The sequence below is a fragment of the Enhydra lutris genome, unplaced genomic scaffold (assembly GCF_002288905.1).
Source record: "Enhydra lutris kenyoni isolate GAN:26980312 unplaced genomic scaffold, ASM228890v2 scaffoldscaffold6, whole genome shotgun sequence".
Lineage (NCBI taxonomy): Eukaryota > Metazoa > Chordata > Mammalia > Carnivora > Mustelidae > Enhydra > Enhydra lutris.
Window position 1 is genome coordinate 40,573,808 of NW_019154090.1, and position 18,867 is coordinate 40,592,674.

At 40.0% G+C, this 18,867-nt stretch overlaps 1 protein-coding gene across 1 annotated transcript in view; it reads left to right on the forward strand.

Annotated features, from left to right (window-relative positions):
• Nucleotides 1-18,867, forward strand: part of LOC111141568 (MACRO domain containing 2) — a 1,949,692-nt gene that overhangs the window by 1,535,101 nt on the left and 395,724 nt on the right. The gene's annotated exons all lie outside the window — the stretch shown is intronic.

Below are 18,867 nucleotides of genomic sequence, written 5' to 3' on the forward strand. Positions count from 1 at the left end.
AAGTCTTCTATTAGCTATTGCTTGAATGCAAAATAAAATCCAAGCTCTGTGCCACGTTAAGCAGGCCCTACAGTAGGGATGCATAGCCTTTCTATAAAGGGCAGATGAGAAATAGCTTAGGCTTTGTGGGCCAGCCAGTCTCTGTCACATGTTGGCATTACTGTGGAGCATGAAATCATCCATAGTATCTGGCCTGGTGAAATGTAACAGGAAAGCCGCTGGCAGCAATGGAAGGTTTCAGAGAAAGGCATAGGTGTTTGGAATGCAGAGGCCTGCATGACCAGTCCACCCACTCTGCCCTAGGAATGCCTTGGGGAGTTGTCTTCCCCAAGCTTTCTTAGCCCAAACAGTTAAGCCCAAACAGAGACATTTGCATTGTCCCTTAGGCTTCCTTTAGCACTACTAATAGACCATGCAGATTAGCATATCAACAGATTCTCCTAGTTCCAGTAAGACCCCTTGTAACACATCGAGTGCTTGGGCTGTAGGGATAAGGATTTGTGATTATCCTGATGGACCAATAAAAGCAGGAGCAATGAAGAGCAAAGTGTCTTCCTCTCTGAGCATTGACCCCCTTACCTTCTGCTCTCTTTCGCAGCAAAATTTGGAGTAATCTTTCATCTGTGGGTACAGGGACTGCTGACCATTCCCGGCAGTCCCACCTGCTCTACTACTGTGGCATGAAAGCAGCCATAGACAGTATGTAAATAAATGGGCAAGGTCGGGTCCAGTAACACTTTATTTACAAAAATAAGCAATGGACGAGTTTGCTCACCTCTGCTCTGTATCATCAGGTTACTTCAAACCTAACTTTTGCCCTGTCTCAGTCTAAATGGCATTCATTCTTTGTAACCTCAAGTACTTCATACTTCATGTTCCTTCTATCTGGAATTCCCTACCTTCATCTCTGTCCCTGGCCAGCTTCTACCACTCAAATGTCATCTCCTTGACCACCATTGGCACACTGCCCTCCTCTGTTACCTCGGCTTAGTTTATTTCAGAGCATTTATCACTGTAAGATATTTTTCATTTGTTCACAATGGTATCATCTACTTCCTCAACCAGAATAAGAGACAAGGTGTTTGAAATCCTATTATGAAATCCTACCTATTAATCCTATTATGAAATCCATAATCCTACCATTAGTTGTTCAATAGATGTTTATTGGGTGAATTAACTAAAACCCAGGATTTTAGTTTTTCTATTTATTTTTTTAAGGATGTTATTTATTTATTTGAGAGAGAGTATGAGCAGGGGTGGGGAAGGAGCAGAGGGAGAGGGAGAAGCAGGGAAGCCTGATATGGAGCTTGGTCCCAGGACCCCCAGGATCATGACCAGAGTCGAAGGCAGAGGCTCAACTGATTAAGCCACCCAGGCCCCTATTAGTCTCTTTATTTTTTCTTCTTTGTCAATACAAAATAAATCCCGATTTGATTTGACATCATGGTTGGTCATGGATCTTCCACCTTGCTTCATTTACCTTGATTTAGTCAGTTAATCAACCAGTCCTGTAATCAGGTGAGAAGTCACCAGTTGCTTGCTCTGCAAATAAACTCAGCTAGACCCTGAGATGGCATGAGTGCTTGATATCCATATACCTTGCCCTCCAGAAACTGGACATTTTCCTTGACCTCAAGAGAGTAAACCGAATTTGGATGTGTATACATAATTGAGAGTGTTTGCTTTTTAAAGATTCAGATCACGTAAACACATCCAAGCTTATGTATCCCTGACAAGAGATACGCAATTATTCCCAGGGCGGAACTAGATGATTTCCAAAGTCCTTCTGCATGACTCAGTTTACTTGCTGGATGCCTCCTCCTCATGCATCTTTTGGAGCAAAAATATCATGCTGTAAGCTGGAGAATCTTCTCACTGTCTGTTTAGATGGTAGCCGTTACACCTTGTTGCAGTGTGGAGAAGGGGCTGGGAGAGAAGGTTCAAGTCTCATCACCTCAGGGACGAAGATCTGTTCTGACATTGTGTTTAGTACTAAACTATTGTAATCAAGTTTTGTCAAGGTTGAGAGATGTTTGTTACCTACAGAAAACATCTCCTGGAGTTCTGACTGCTGAAAACAGCCTCCCCCCTTTGCCTGACTTTTGCCTGTAATCTTATAAAATCACCTCAGAAGCCACACTGGCTAAGTAAATGGGACGTTAAAGCAAAAAAAAAAAAAAAAAAGTCATTTTTTGAAGAGAGAGAAGGGAAGAAAAATAACTGTAGCATACTCTACCAGTTCCTATCAATCCTGTTCAAAAAACCTCTCTAAATATATGTATCTCTTCCAAGCATGGAAAGGTACCAGTGACCTCCTCTTCCTGATTCCTGTCCCTAGTTGAAGGTCCCACTCCCATTCAATGATACGTTCCCCCCTGCATGGCAATGCAGAATCCCTTTCCCTCCTTGTTATCCCTACAACCTCTTCCCTCAGAAGCTCTCTGAACAAAAGACAGCTTCAAGTAATATAAATAACAGAAAATATAGGAAGTATGTTCAATGGGCAGCTTAAGTATCAAAGCTAATGTTCCTCAAGTCTCCATTTTCATCAGGAGTGTCCGCATCATCACAAAATTCCTCAGTGGGGAAACATGGGAAACACAGTCTGTTCTGTTTGCTGCAGAGTGGCTCAAATTTGGGGCTCATGAACCCTTGAGTCTTGTAATGTCCCACCTAATCCTTCATGGCTCTGGCTTTCTTGAGAAAAACTCTCTGTACTTCTCCCCAGATTCATGTTCCTGAGCCCACGGGATTCTGAGAAGGCTCTGTTGGTAGCTCTCAAGCTTTGGGCATTTTGTCATCATCCCCCTACACGCTTGTGGAAGATACTTCCTCAGCAGCTCTGGTTTTTAAACAGCTAATTAAATTTTAAGGGTCAGGAGCAATTTTCTATCTGGGTATTTACCTGAAGGATTCTCTCAAACTACTCCAAAGATGTTGCCCTATGGAAGTGTTCCTCTACAGTTCTCTGAAGCTACTTCATTAGTGTCACCTGAAAGACATTAAAAAATTCAGTTTTGAAGATCTTACTGGGGTGGGGGGGTCCTTCTCAATCCAAGTTTCTAGGGATGGGGATCAGGCTCAGCTATATGTGTATTTTTAGAATGTTCCACCATCTATTCTTACTCAAGCTAAAGTTTGAGAACCCTGTCCTCTTCTGTACATCATTGAGGTAACAGAAAGAAAGCAAATCATAGAGTTGGCTTTGCCAAAATAGTGCCTGCTTACCACTCAAGGTATTTGAGATATTCCGGACTAGCTCTTAGAAAACAATTCTGCACTTCTTCCCGTGTCTTTTAGAAAAAAATAGAAGTGTGATCTCAAACCAGTGATCTCCCTGATACTATAGTTAAGGATGAGGCTGAAGAAAGATAAGTGATCAAAAAAAGAAAAATTAAGTGAATGTTTAAAGAAAAGTCCTAAGCAAATCAAAATAAAGAAAATTTGAATGGACAAATGGATTCTGCTGTTGTGTTCAAATCCTGGTTCAGCCACAAACTGCCCGAGTCATATCCGACTTGTTTCTGCATGTATGGTTGTGTGGCCTGTGCACAGAGGGTGTGTTGTACTCATCCTGGGTACAACAGGATGTTGCTCTCCTTTCCTGTAGGTGGGGGTAGTTTCCTGGAAGTGCTCTCAGGAGCACTGTGATGTTACTGCCTTCGATGTTTGCTTCCACTTTCCTCCTCATCCTAGTTTCCCTGGGGCAATATATTCCCATCATAAGCAACCATTCTCCCTAGCTCTACTGCCTACCTGAGTCTGTGAATGTAGCATCCTCGTGTCCATAATCCTGTCACTCGACTGAAAAGAATAACAATTTCTAGGGATTTCTTTAGCAGAGGCACTGCCTGGTGCCGCAGTTGCCAAGTTGGTGCTTGCTAATCTGATGCAAAGGATGCTGATAGACCAGTGTCAAGGGCACACTGCCAGTCTCATATCGGGGGGCACAGTGGGTGCAGCTAACACTCTCAGGGCCTGTCTTCTTCACTTGACCTCCTCATGAGCTCCAGCAGATTTTCAGCTGTTGCTGCCTATATCCCTGTGCCCGAGGCATCTTTGTCCCAACTGCAGGAAACCTCATGTTGATGCAGTGTCTCCCCTTTATTATTTATTTAATCAAAGCAAGATTTTGGGTTGAGATTCTAACTCAAGTAAAAGGGGAGAGTATCTTTTAGTATAGAGAAGGCAATGTTTAGGGGAGATTAGAGGGTTTTTTTGTTTTGTTTTGTTTTTAATTCCAGTATAGTTAACATACAATGTTATATTAATTAAGGTATGCAATATAGTGATTCAACACTTCTATACATTACTCAGTGCTCATCATGATAAGTGTACTCTTAATCCCCTTTACCTATTTTGCCCAACCTCCCACCCACCTTCCCTCTGGCAACAGATGGAAGCTTTTTGTATTCTCTTAGTTAACCCTTCAACTGTGGCCCCTGTATGGTTGTGAACTGGATCTCACTTATGACACTTCCCTACCAATAACCCTAAAAAAACCCTGGTTCATCATCTACTTGATTTGTTAATCTAGCTAAGTCAATGGGTCCCACATTTCAATTAGCATCAAAATCCCCTATAAGGATTAATAAATCACAGATTACTAGTCCATTCCATCTCCCCTCCCCCAAACTGATAGGTCTGGAGTGGGACCTCAGAATTTGCATTTCTAGGAAGATCCCAACTGATGTTAATGCTGTTGGTCCAGGGACCTCACTGAGAACTGTTCATTTAGGTTTGCTTTCCCTGTAACCTCTTGAAATATAGAGCCAGGCATTTGCCACTAAAATAAAGTATTAATTGATTTTTCTTTTAAAATTGTATCTATTGATGTTGATTAGGTAATACATTTATGTGGCTTAAAAGTCAAAGTCTATAAAGCAATAGTTGGATTCTTCCTTAGCATGATAAAGTACATGGATCTCAACACAAAAGTCAGCATTATGTTTAACAGGGAAACACTGGAAATGTTTCAATGAAAGGAATAAAATAAAGGTGTTCACTATGTCTACTGTAACTGACCATTATTCTGGGAGGTACTCTAGATATCATTGTGTACCTAGAAATTCCAAAAGAATCAACTGAAAAACAAACAAACAAACTCTAGTATAATAAGAGTGTTCAGTAACATGGCTGTGTACAATATTTTATGTGGAAAAATACCAGTAAGCTTACTGTATATAAGCAATAAGCAAGGAGGTTAGATCATGGAAACAGAAGTTTTATATTTCGAAAAATATATAATATACTAAAGAATAAACTATATTTTAAAAAATCTGCAAGATCTACATGGGAAAAAAAAAAAATATCCTGAAGACACCAAGAAAGACTTGAACTAATGGTAACAGAAGCTTTAGTAATGGAAGAAGATAGAGTGTTCTTGAAAGGTGAAATGTTGATTGCCTTTAAATAAGAAATAAACTCAATGAGAATACTGAATAAAATATGAACTTTTTTTTTTTTTAGCCTAAAAATGGTTTCTAGAGTACACATGAAAAAATAAACCAACAGGTTTAGCCAGGGAAATTCTACAAGAGTAATGAGGAAGAACTAACAACAAAGTCATAAAGGAAACTACAAAGCCTTAATAATTTAAACATTATGGTATTAGATCATGAGTAGACACAGTAGTAGCTTCCAATACAAATAAATGTTTAATATATTATAAAGTTGGCTTTTAATTCTTGGTAAAGGGATAGATTCCTCCAATATGGAACCTGTGGTCATTTGTATTATTAACATTGTTACTTTTGGGCATTGCTTCACATTCACCAACAACCAATGTTTATTAAGAATTCACTACATGCTAAATAGTATGCCCAGCATTTCCACAGATGTTGACTTGTTTAGTGTAAACAAAAATTTATAAGGAAAAAAATTTTATCTCCATTTTAAATCTGAAGGAAACAGAGTCCTAGAGAGATTAATTATCTTGCCTGTAGGAGCATAATAGTGAGTGGCACAGTCTGAATTAGAATTCGGCTTTCAACTCCCTCTCTGGGGCTTTTTCTGTGCACCAAACTTCAAATCTTATTAAGGAATATTTGTGGTCATTTCTTATATGTGTATTTTCTATTCATTATCTTAATTTAATGTGGTTCATCATTTTTTAGGGTAGTCAACATGAGTTTCTAATTAGCAACTTTAAACATGAGTTGATTAAAAAAAAAGATTTATAATTGTTTTCTTTTACAGGAAATTGTCTTTTTTTAGCTCGAACTATCAAGATAGTAAAGGATTGATTTCTGGTCAAAGTTAGTAACTGAGAGGTTTTGAACCCTGTCTTGATGGTACGTTATGGTATGAGCCCTACCTTGATGGCCTCAGGCAGGGAGAAATGCTACCACCAGCATGGGACATGGTGTGTCTAGGTCTGAGGACATCTAAGCAAAGTGATAGTGGGAGTCTCAGGTCCTCCCATTCCCAGGGCCTCTCCCGCACCTCACAGCAGTGTGAATGGGCAACAAGGCTCCTCTCTTCCCTAGAGATCTGCTTTCCAACTACACAGAGTGTGTCCAAGCCACTCTCTCCACCTTTAAAGATCCCGGAAACCTGAAAGACCACTTCAGTTCCTGAGCATTCAGGGGCCTCCTACTGCCTCTCTGACCCAGGAAGCGATAACAAATTCACTGTGGCTCACGATGATTCTGAACCGTTCACAGGTGACTTGGAACTCAACTCCGAATTCTGGGGAATGCCAGTGGTATGTTTTCGCTAAAACAAGTACCATTCACCTGTTGAGAAAATTCATGATTTGCTAGTGATTTATGACTTTTATTTTTTTCCTCTTTAACCAGGATGCAGCCCTTGTTTCATTAGGTTTATTATGTTTTTAATTACCTCAGGGACCTATTTGGTGCCTAATTATCTGTATGACAGGAAATTAAGCTATTTGTCTGTAGGCACTGTGCAACCTTTCTTCTCTTCTCTCTCCTGGCCTTTTTTTTTTTTTTTTTTTAAATAATGATAACATGAATTGCAAATCTAGACCAAAATGGGTTCAGCGTGGCACTTCAGACTAGCTCTGTGTTATAAAACATTTGATGAACATTTGAAAGAACACTCAAGTTTTGGTCCATTGATTGTCAATTGTCAAATGTCTATTGAGTCATCAGAATTGTCCTGGTGGGCACTCTACCACTGTGGTCAGGGTTAACTCAAGTTAAAACCTCAAGTCTGGGGGTGCCTAGGTGGCTTAGTCAGTTAAGCATTGGCCTTCAGCTCAGGTCATGATCCCGGGGTCCTGGGATCAAGCCCTGCATTGGGCTCCCTGCTTAGTGGGGAGCATGCTTCTCCCTCTGCCTCTGCTGATCCCCCTGCTCATGCTCTCTCTCGCTCACCCTCTCCCTCAAATAAATAAATAAAACCTTAAAAAAAAGAAAAAACACCCTCAACCTGAATCAACCTGAATTCAACCTGAATCAACCTGAATTCAACCTGAAACAACCTGAAACTCTGAGGATTCAATCCTGGCATCGCTACTTAGTTGCTATGAAACTGCCTGGTTGGTCACTAAACCTTCCACTCCTTTAGTGTTCTTATCTGTAAAATGGGGATAGTAAGAAGACCTGGGAGAGGGCTGAGGACCGACTGACATAATACGAATAAGTACGTGCAGAGCACTTCAGTGCCCGGCCTACAGTAACTACGTCATAAACAATCACTGTGCTTATTAAGAGAGAGCCAAGATTTGCAGAAGATCAACATTTTTATTTATAGCCAGCTATTGTCTATTTCGGAGAAGAGATGAGCATTTCAAGGAGTTGCTTGTTTCTGCTGACATTGAAAAAGGCAGAGGCAGAGTGGGTCCTGAGTCTGAAGCAGGAAAACCCGCCGCGCCCAGTGTCAGGTGCCATGAGCTCTGATCATGTTCAGACTCCTTGGACTAGCTCACAGGACCAGCTCACTAGCTCATTTAAAGCTCATAATCACGAAAGATTCCATTCCTTCCCCTTGTTTGACTTTCCACTAACTCTTGGAGAAGCAATCAGTAATGAATTCTACAGGTAGCATGACACCCTCCCAGAAAATTATGAAAGGGGGAGAAGGAATGAAATAAAAACTCCCCAATTCCCTGAAGTTTTATTTCTTTTTACACGGCAGAGGGGAGAGCATTCTTTGTTTAGAGCGCTTGTCTGAATTGTCTTCCTTACTCGACAGCTCAGGAATGAAGTCTACTGGGATAATAGGGGAGTGTTGAAAACATCCAAAGGATACTAACGGGCCTAGGTTCATTTTTCAAAGCTTCCCTTTCGCATCAGCCTTTGTCAAAAGGATCTGAGCTTTTACCAGTAAGAGGTGAGTTTTAAGTTGGTGCACTTCAATCTCCATAGTTCAGAAGAAAACTTGTGCCCCGCCCCGCCACTACCCCGAGCTAAATCTACAAATCTGAGTGACATACTACAAGGAGATACTGCAGCAGCAAGAGAGACACAGAAACACACACAATCCAACCCAGGCCGCGATGATGATTGCAGTGTGGCGGTCCCTGGTATCCTCGGAGTAATTACTCTGACATTCTTTATCATTGCGTGTGAGATGTGATATGAAGCAATTATCCAGTCGCTTTTTGGAATATTGATGCCTGGGCTGTCTTCGCACATTATCCTCATATCATGCTGTGACCCTGCAGGACTTAATTCTGACACCTTGAGTCTCTTATGGCAGATTGATAAAATGCGTGGGCTTAATCTTGCCTTTCTTAGGATGAGACTCTAGTGTTTACCTGTGTTATTAAGGAGAAGTACTGATAACACGAAGTACGGCCATTTTCTTTTTTTCTGCTTGTGAAATGTGATTGGTATCTAGAATTCTCTAGTGCCCAATCCCCTACTGCATATATTGGCATAATGGCGTTTACTCCTAATTGTAAACTACCTTCATAACAAAGGCAGACATTATTGTTTTCCCATATAATTACTTGCAATAGTCAGCGTGTTCATAAGCAGCACTTCTTGTAACCCTGTTTTAATAATAATCTGAGGAATATGGAATAAGATTTATTAAGAACACATGTTTCTGGTCCACGTCCACTTTGTGGGAATAATGCCTGAGGGCATGGAAATTTCACTCTCCAAGAGGTGGTCTATTTTCTTAAGTTGAAATTGGCATTGTGACAGTATTTCACTTTAATTCAAACGGCTATTTTTCAGCTCCTTTATTGGTAGATTTCTTTCATTCTTCTGAGGGTAGTTTTTTTTTTTTTTAATTTGGAAACTGGATTAACATGCCCACATTTTAAATATTTCGTATCATATTGACTTATTCGTACCAGACAATAGGAGACATCTGGCGTCTTTCCAAAAGCCTAGAGAAAGCCGCTTTCTGATGCTGTGTATGGCTGTCCCTCCCCTGTTCCCACGTATGAGGTATGCGGTGAGGTAAGGGTTGGTAAAGCCCACAGAAGGAGCAATGGCCCAACCATGATGTAGCCATGACATATTGGTAACAAAATATATGCATATAACCCTGTGTGCTCTTCTGTGGTCAACACTACCATCTCTGTGAAGAGATGTCAGCAAGGCAGTTTGTGGTGGTGTAAGGAGCTGGGGCACATGAGGACGGACCGCCCCAGTCCATACATGTGATGAGACACCCCCGTGAGGAGGTACTTCCTCCCTATGAACCATTCCTTCATCATTTGGGAGATGAGGAGAACCATACATTTCCTCTGCAGCTGATACAAGAGGTAGATTGGTTGCTGGATATAAAGCTCTTAGAACAAGGCCTGTAAAATGAAGACTCTCTCAGTAAGTGTTACTTACCAATCATCTGTCTGTGTTGATGGAGAGGGTTGAGTCATTTGGACTCCTGATTACTTGACTTGCTATTATTACCCTTGGTCTGTGAAAGGGACTTCTAGCTTGATTAATCATTTAATTCCCTCTTACCCATAACCAACTCCTATTCCCTACTCCACATCCACTCCATAAACAAATATTCTGGTATGTTTGTTATAATCATGTACTTGGATGTGTTCTTTGAAGATATTTTTGGTTTTATTTTGTGAATATAATTTACACAAATGTTCTACTAGATCTTATCTTTTCTCTGTCTGTTTTGTTTTCTCCTTTAGCTATAGTCTGAATGGATGTGTCCTCCCAAAATTCATATATTGAAATCTGATCCTTAATATGGTAATATTAGGAAATAGAGCATTTCGGAAGTAATTAGGTCATGAGTGCAGAGCCCTCATGAATGGGATTCTTATAAAAGAAGCCCCAGGTACCCCTGGGTGGTGCAGTCGGTTAAGACTCCGACTCTTGGTTTTGGCTAAGGTCATGATCTCAGGGTCATGAGATAGAGCCCTGCTTTGGGCTCCCAGTTCAGCACTGAGTCTGCTTGAGATTCCCTCTCCGTGTCCCTCCTGCCCATGCTCTCTGTCTCTCAAATAAATATATAAATAAATCTTAAAATAAGAAGCAGCAGCCCCAGAGAGCCTCCTCATCTCTTCTACTATGTGAGGTTACAGCTAGAAGGCACTGTCTGTGAACCAGGAAGCAAGTCCTCACCAGACACTAAATCCACCAGTGCCTTTATTTTGGACTTCTCAACCTCTAGAATTGTGAGAAATAAATATCTATTGTTTATAAGTCACTCACTCTATGGTATTTTGTTATAGCAATCCAAACAGACTTAAAAACCTTTCCATTTATTTTTCTTTTTCTTTGCTTAGCATATTTTAAAGTCATTCATATATATATGAAAGTCATTCATATATATATATATATATATATATATATATATATATATATATTGCTGAATATAGATCAACCCCACTGCTGCTCACTGCTCCATGGAATTCTGTGTATATGGAATATGACTTAGCCATTTCTTCAATGACAGACATTTAGATTGGCTCCAGCTCCACATGTCCATAAACAACATTCTTGTAGGTGCCCTTTACAGAGCTGTGCAACCATGGGTAGAATTGCTGGACTGTCTTCCTGAATAGTTACACCAATCCTGGCTCCTATCAGTGCCACAGAAGGGTTTCTATGGCCTCCATCCTCACATCCCCACTAACACTAGACCTGAGTCAGATTTCCAATTTTTGAACATAGAGAAATAATCCATTGCTATTTTAATTTCTGTCTTTTTACTCATGAGTTTGGGCATCAAACTGCTACCTTTGCTGATTTTTACATGGTATCCCTTCCCAACTAAGAGGTCCTGATTTTGATGTCATTTTATTAATCAATTTTTAGCCTTTTGGTTGTGCTTTTGAATTTTCAAGGCATCCTTCCTCACCCCTAGGTCATGAAGATGTTCTCATCCATTTTCTTCTAAATTTTTAGTTTCGTTTTTCACATTAGTTCTCTAATTCTTCCAGAGTCTACTTCTATCTACAGATGGTATCAGAAAGTGGTCCAGTTTATTTTTCTTCACATAGATGATAATGTTACTAAAAAGTCCTTCTTTTGTCCATTCCATTATAGTCATCTCTGTTGACCTCCTCAAATTTTCTTTGAGTCTTTCAAAACATTACTCCATTGTCTTCATTGTGTCCAGGATTGTTTAACAAGTCTCATATCAGTTGGATTCTTTCTGCTTGATCTTCCATACCTCTGAGCTTTTCTTTTTTATTATCTCTGTTCATCGTATCCAGATAAAATCTGAGACAGTCCCTAAATCAGCTTCCCAGATTACTAATTTATTTTTCTGTGATATCCATCTATTTATCTCATCCAATATAATAATTTCAACTATTATAGCATCTGTAGCTATTATGTCTACCTGGCTCATTTTATGACTTATTGTTATTGCTTCAGATTGCATGTCTCCCCCTTACTTCCTTGCATTTATTTCTTTTGTTTATTTTAACTTTTTGGTCTCTCAATAGTTTGGCTTTAGATTGTATATGCTGTTTAATGTGTTATCTTTCTTTTCTGGTGGTTATATGCCTTTGATACCTAGTCATTTTGGCCTGTAAGATTCTGATGGGGATGCAAAGGTGCTTTCCTGGAGATACACAGGAGAAACATGAACATAACATAGGTGCTGCCCCATGACTGCACCAGCACCTTCCTCCCTAGGATGCACCAGCTCTCTCCCCCACTTGATGAACCCACCACACATACCACTTCCCAACAGCCTCTAGTCTCCCCCCACCCCAGATGATTGCACTTTTTAAAAATTGGTGCCTTAGATCTCTGCTTTCCTTTTATCACTCTAGTTCTTCCCAGGTTGATTTTGAAGGAAGAATCCAAAAGCCCATGTTCATTTGTCATCTTGTCAGGATCTGGAAACACTTTAATTTCTTTGTCTTTTCCCATGCCTATAGCCTTCTCCTTTCACTTTGGTGGTTGGTTACTCTTTGAATGCTACTGCATCCAATGACATACTCAGGAACCTTGAACCAATGGAGAGAAAATTAAAGACACGTCTGATCCAAACAGCTGGCACAATGCAAAAGAACCGAAGAAATAACTAAATTTCTCCTGTTTGGTGAAACTGTCATGAGACAATATTTCTTCTTAGCAGAGATTATTAGACAGAGTTTGAAAAATTAAAATTAGAACACTGGATTATGTTAAAAGAGAAATAAGCCATTCGCAGAACGATAATCCTTCTGTAAAATTCTACTTATATGAAATACCTACAGTAGTCAAATTCATAGAGAAAGAAAGTAGAATGTTGGTTGCCAGGGGCTAGATGGAGCAAGAAATAGGAAGTTGTTGTTTAATGGGTACAGAGTTTTAGTTTTGCAAGAGGATAAAGTTCTAGAGACTTGTACAAAAATGTGAATATACTCAGCACTACTGCACTATACACTAGAAAATTGTGAAATTGGTAAGGTTAATATATGTGTATTTGATCACAGTATTTTTAAAATAGATCTTGTAATTAGTTGAGGAAATAAATTTAAGAAATGTTACATAAAATTATAGCACTGGCATAAATTTTCTGGAAAGTTATTTAGCAATGTATCAAGATGCTAAACAATGTCCAGACCCTTTTTAGGTGTGTCCTAAGGCAACAATCAGAAATGAGTTCAAGGAGTAATTTAAGTTTGTTCACTGCAACCATATTTATGATATATTTATTTTTAAAAAGGTATATTTAGTCCAAATGCTCAACCAGAGGAATAGTTAAATGAAGGTTGGTACAGCCACATGAAGGAAAATGGAACTATTAAAAACTTGTTTTGAAATGTATCTAATGATGTGAGTAACACTGAAATTATGTTATTGGAAAAATAGTAGGATACGAAATTACAAATTCAGTATCACTCCAATTTAAAAAAAAAAATATATATATATATATATATATATATACCTCCAAAGAGAAATAAACACGGAAGGAAACCATTAAAATTTGAACAGTGATAAGCTGTTGGTGGTAGGATTATCTGTGATGTGTGTAAAAATGCTTTGTGAACTGTAACTCGGCATGCTTACACAGGCAGTGGTCACAAGTGAGTCAGAATGGAATACTTGAGCTACACAAGCATAATAGCCTATTATAATAGTAAAATAAAAATCCTTAGCATGGGATAATCATTTTTGTGAGCTGTCTGCATCTATTACCTTAGTTAACGCTCCCAACCAACCTGTGAAGTAGTAGGTAATGTTATTCTTCTAATTCCTTGACAGGCAGAAATGAAATCCAGAACAGTCATACAGCTAGGAAGCAGAGGAGCCATGATCCATGGACCCAGAACTTCCCAACATTTACCCCTAGTATTTACCTAATCCTGACATAGTCTGGAGGAGAACACAAAAATCTGGTCATGACTGCCTAGATATTTTCGTCATCCTGTTGGGTTGTGGCTGGGCCAGGTCTGCAGAGAGCTAGCTAGTGATGCCCAGAGCTAGTCTCCTCAAGGGCATTGACTGATCAAAGACCTCAACTGAAGGGTGGCTGATCAGAATGCCTTCTCATGGTGGGTGTTCTAATGGTTTTGTTTTGCAGCCTTCACTAGGGCCAGCAAACAGTGAGGTAATGAGGTAGATCATTCCATGTCAGCTAGTTAAAATCATCGTACTCACCAGCTTCCTTGAGAATTTATTCAGGGGTCCATGGTCATTCCTTAGAAGCATATTAACTCACTGATTAAAACGTGCTGGACTTTGTCAACTTTTCCATAGCAAGTCATTTATAACACACATTATTTGGGAAATCCAGAATGCTCTGAAAGCTAATATAAATTATAAGTGCTCTTGAAAGCCATGACTGGAAATGACTCCCTCAGCCCTTCAGGCCCTGCAGTGATTTGCAGTGCACTTTCAAGGAAGGGCTTTTAAGTGGTTTGGTTCATTATATGTGCATCCTACATCAGAAAGAGCCCATGCATTACATAGGAGAAATTATGAGGCCAGAACATTCCTGCTTATTAAAAATTTCCAGAACACAAAGCTTTTCCCAGATCAAATATCCCTAAGTCCTTTGAGAACCCCAATATTGGCTTGATGTCCTAGGTCCAGTACAGACTCTAAATATATATGTTCTCTTAATGGCAGTTACATGTCTTCTCAAACTAATAAGATGTTAAAGCATGGCTCTTTCTCTCTCAATTGTGGTTAAGGCATAAGACAACGATGCTGTATTCCCTGCTAAAAGTCCAAAGGGAAGTCTCAGATCCCTGAGGAACTCTCAACTGTTCTGTTCGGCTAAAAGGGTTGTGGGAAGTTGTTCTTGTTTTTGTTTTTTTGTTTTGAGAACCAACTTTTTGAAGACAGGTGCTGGTATATGGTGAATCCCATCCCTTTCCTTCAAGGAGGGGGAGGTGGGAGAAGTGTTGGCCTCTCACCTCAAGCCTAGTAAGAACTTAACAAATATATATATACATATATATATATATACACACACATATATATATATATATTTATTTATTTATTTATATATATTTGCTGTTAAGGAATATATTGCCCTGATTGTGATGCCCACCTGAAAAATGTAGGTGGCTAGAAATGTTTTAGCATCTTGTACAGTGGAGCAAAGGGAAGATCATTGCCCTATTAGGATTGGATCTATGGGGGAAAAAGGGTACAAGAGTGGTACATGAGGGCCATAGATGGGAAAAGAACTAGAATAGAATTGTTTTATGTTCTGTCCAATGAGGCTATGCAGGAGTATAAAGAGATGTTGGCAGGGAGAAGCTGATTCCTGGGTAAACTGAGGTAATAAGGGATATACCACATGGAATGCATCACCAGTAAAAAGGCTCCCGCAGGTGGGAGGTGTCCTATGATGGTTTGGGGTCAGGAGGTCTTCAAAGAATCCACAAAAATGACTTAGAAAAAAGAATTAGCTTTAAAGATCTACTAGGCCCAAGAGCATAAAAAACCATCTTTCCTGTCTCTCTGACCTCTGCTTCCTCCCACCTCTTTGACCCAGAAAGCACCAGAACCTAAGGTTAAGAAGAGAAAAGGGGAGTGGTACAGGGGGGAAGGCTAACCACACCTCATCCCTCCAGCTCCCCATCTTTAAAAAGTTCCAGCTGACAAAAGGGAATGGGTTTCATTTTCATTGGAACCAACATTCTAGAGTTTAGGAAACAATACTTTTATCTGTTGACGTAAAGTATCTTTATACACTTTCTTTTCTAAGACATTTTATTTCCTAGAAAAGGAGGAACACCCCCCCCCCCACCCGGGGGGATGGTGGGAGATGAAATAAAGTTGCTTTGTGTTTAGTTCCATGAGCTGTATCTGTTAAGAGTAGGGGTAGCCCTCTCAGAAGCCAGCTGGTAGCCCCTGTTCAGCCCTCCACTCACTTCAGGATCTCCTTCCCAGGGTGGTAACTGCTCTCAGAGCAGGAGGATAATAAGATCCAGAAAGGATCTTTCCAAAGAGAACATATGTTTTTCCAATGGACTGAGCATAGGAGGCAGGTTGGATCAGGCCATCTACAGGAAGAATCAACTCAAAATGGACACCCTTACTATCACCATAGGACTGGATGAGAACCGTTTACTGGGCTGAACACAGAAAGGTTTGAGGACAATGAAAGTTGCCAAATCAACCTTGTCATGAAATAAAAATACAGGATACCCTCTATTTTTACATAAATATGTCCTGAAAACTTAGCATGGGACAGATCCCTACTTTAAAAAAAAAGAAAAATTACTATTCCTGGTTTATCTGAAATTCATATTTGACTCGGTGTCCTTTATTTTAACTGGCAACCCTGAGTGGACCCTCTTCTCTGCTCTCACACAGTCAGATTTCATTTAGGTCATAACCCCTTTAAAAATGTCCAGAGAGGGGGGTGAAAAATGCGCAGAGATGTAGCCATATATATCTCTATATATCTTAGACTCTAAATCAAATATTGGCACACATGGTTTGATACCTGGTCTGGCAATACAAAGAACAGTTTAAGTTGTTTAAACAGAAATAATTTTCAAATATTCAGGCCTATGAGCCCTTGGCCCTTGTCCCCAACATGAGGCTGTGTTGAAATTGAATGAGCTGTTCTCAGGTAACTTTTCCCCCCAGCTGGAGAACTTCTCCAGCAGTGTGGACTTGGGCAAGTCGCTTAACCTCTTTGAGTTCTTCTCTGTCTTGCCTTACACAAATTGGGAATATCAGAGAATTGTGATGGAAACCAAATAAGCTAATGAAAGAAAATTGACATGCAACACCAGAAAAGTCTTTAAAAATGCTACTATTCTTAACAATAGGCATAAGAACCAGTATGTCCATGGCGTGTCTGGGTGCCTCAGTCTCTTGAACACCTGACTCTTGATTTCAGCTCAGGTCATGATCTTAGGCTCATGAGATGGAGCCCTTTGCTCAGCGGTTGGTGGGGAGTTCTGCTTCTCTCCTTCTCCCCTTCTCCCTCTGTCCGTCCCCCATGTGCATGGGCTCACTCTTTCTCTCTCAAATAACTAACTTAATTAATTAATTCTTTAAAAAAACCCAATACATCTAAATTTTCAGATTTCTCTATTTGCATTCTGTTTGCACAGAAAATTTGCGGGCAAATTCCTTTTTTAAAGTAACTTGCAATTCCAGAAGACCTGCTTCCTTCACAAGCTCTGGCTTAGCCAGGGACATTGGAACTGCAACAGATCCCAAAACTCCAGTTATCCAGTTCAGATGCTTTCCTCATTGAAGGCTTTTCCAAAACCCTCTCTGGGCAGTCAGACCTTTTCCATGGCTCTGTCTCTCCTTTTGGCTGCCAAGTCAGGGGTGATACTCACAAACTGAGAAACAGCTCAGAGGTGAGAAGAATAAGAAAAGCTGCAACCCAGGCCTATTTAAACTGCCCTCCATGGTGCCTTCTTACTATCCCAGGAAAGCTGTGGGCGTGGTTAGCAGCCATCATTTCCACGGACTTGGACTTCTCCATACTCCGCAGGCCAGAGCAGGCTGGACCACTGGAACAAAGGCATTTTGTCTTCTCTTAGATGTCCTTCCTTCTGTGCTCCAGGTCCCCCAGTTCATTTTCACCGGCTTCAGCACTTACTCTCCTGTGCATTTTCCAAGTGTCTCGTAGCCTGTCTTTACTTCCTTCTTGATTCGATAATTTGGGCTGTTGTTTCGTGATTCCAGCTAGCAAGCCACAAAGGAAGCACATTTTATCTAATTTTGCTCATTATCAGTTCTTTAATCATTTTCTTAAGATCTTCATCAAAAAGTTACTTGTAAACCCCGAGAAAAGAAGCCCCTCATATCTTTTCTCTCCCTCCTCTTCTTGTTCCTTCAGCACTTTTAATGACAAAGCAGCAAGTAACTTCCCAGAAAGCTTTAGGAAGTCTAACCTAAGGACAAAATAGTTGTGTGATGTCCAATATGCTGAAAAATGTCTTACAGAAAAACCTTTAGTTAAGAGCCTGGGGAGGAAGGTAAAGGCATTTTTAACAAATCAGAAGCTCGGAGGAGACAAATGGTGCCTGATGAGCACTTGAGATGAATACCATGGGCTAATGCGAGCAATCAGCAGGTTTGTAAGAATATGCTGATATCTGCAGAAAAATGCTCTGGCAGAAGAGCGCTTACAGATAAACACAGGAGCTCAAAAAATATTATTGCTGGAAAAACCTTGACATTTTGACCACCTTTTATGGAGCAGTTAGAAGGGAATTTCAGGGTTCAGTTTTTGCAACTGACGATCCTTCCTGTAATAAATGCCTTCTGAGTGTTGTTCCAAGACTCCTCTCCTTCAGCTCTACCATACAGCATATCAGCCACGGAGCCCCACATTAATACGAATATATTTTAACTACATGACAACAGAAGCAGTAAGAAACATGCATTGGTAAAACAAAATAATTTGAATTGGGTAAAATACATGAAGTTGACTCAATTCAGGATCCGTATTTGTTATCTCCTGTTGAACAGTCATTAATAACACCCTCAACCTCAATGGGTTTCCAGTTGCCACCCCATTAATGGGAAAGCAGCCGGCCCCTAGACCCATCTTTCCAGGAGAACTTCCATGGGTGTTTCCTGCAAAGCCTGCTTTTCTGTCTTTCCTTCTGCAGAAAGCTCAAGTAGTAAAAAATATTCCTACTTACATTTATGTACTCATTCACCCGTTCCAAGTGGTGTACACTCTGTCAATAAACCTCAGTTGGAATGAACAAAAAAGTAATTTTAAGTTCGCATCTATGCACAAAAATGCATGATCAAACTGTGTTCTTATGGAGATGGTAATAAAAGGTATGATTATATAGTCATCTGTTGGATTTTAATATTATCCTATCCCTGGAGGAGAGTTCTTCAATGCTTAATATCCAAGAACAGAAGGTCAATTTACTACCAGTTGATTGGCTCAGAGCCCTCCAGACAGCAATAATAAAGCAAGGAATGTTTTGACCCTCAAATAAGGCTCATTCATCCTTTTCATTAAAATGAAACATGGTAGGTACTTAAGGTGAATTTGCTCACAGATGAACCTGAGCAGTTTAGGGTC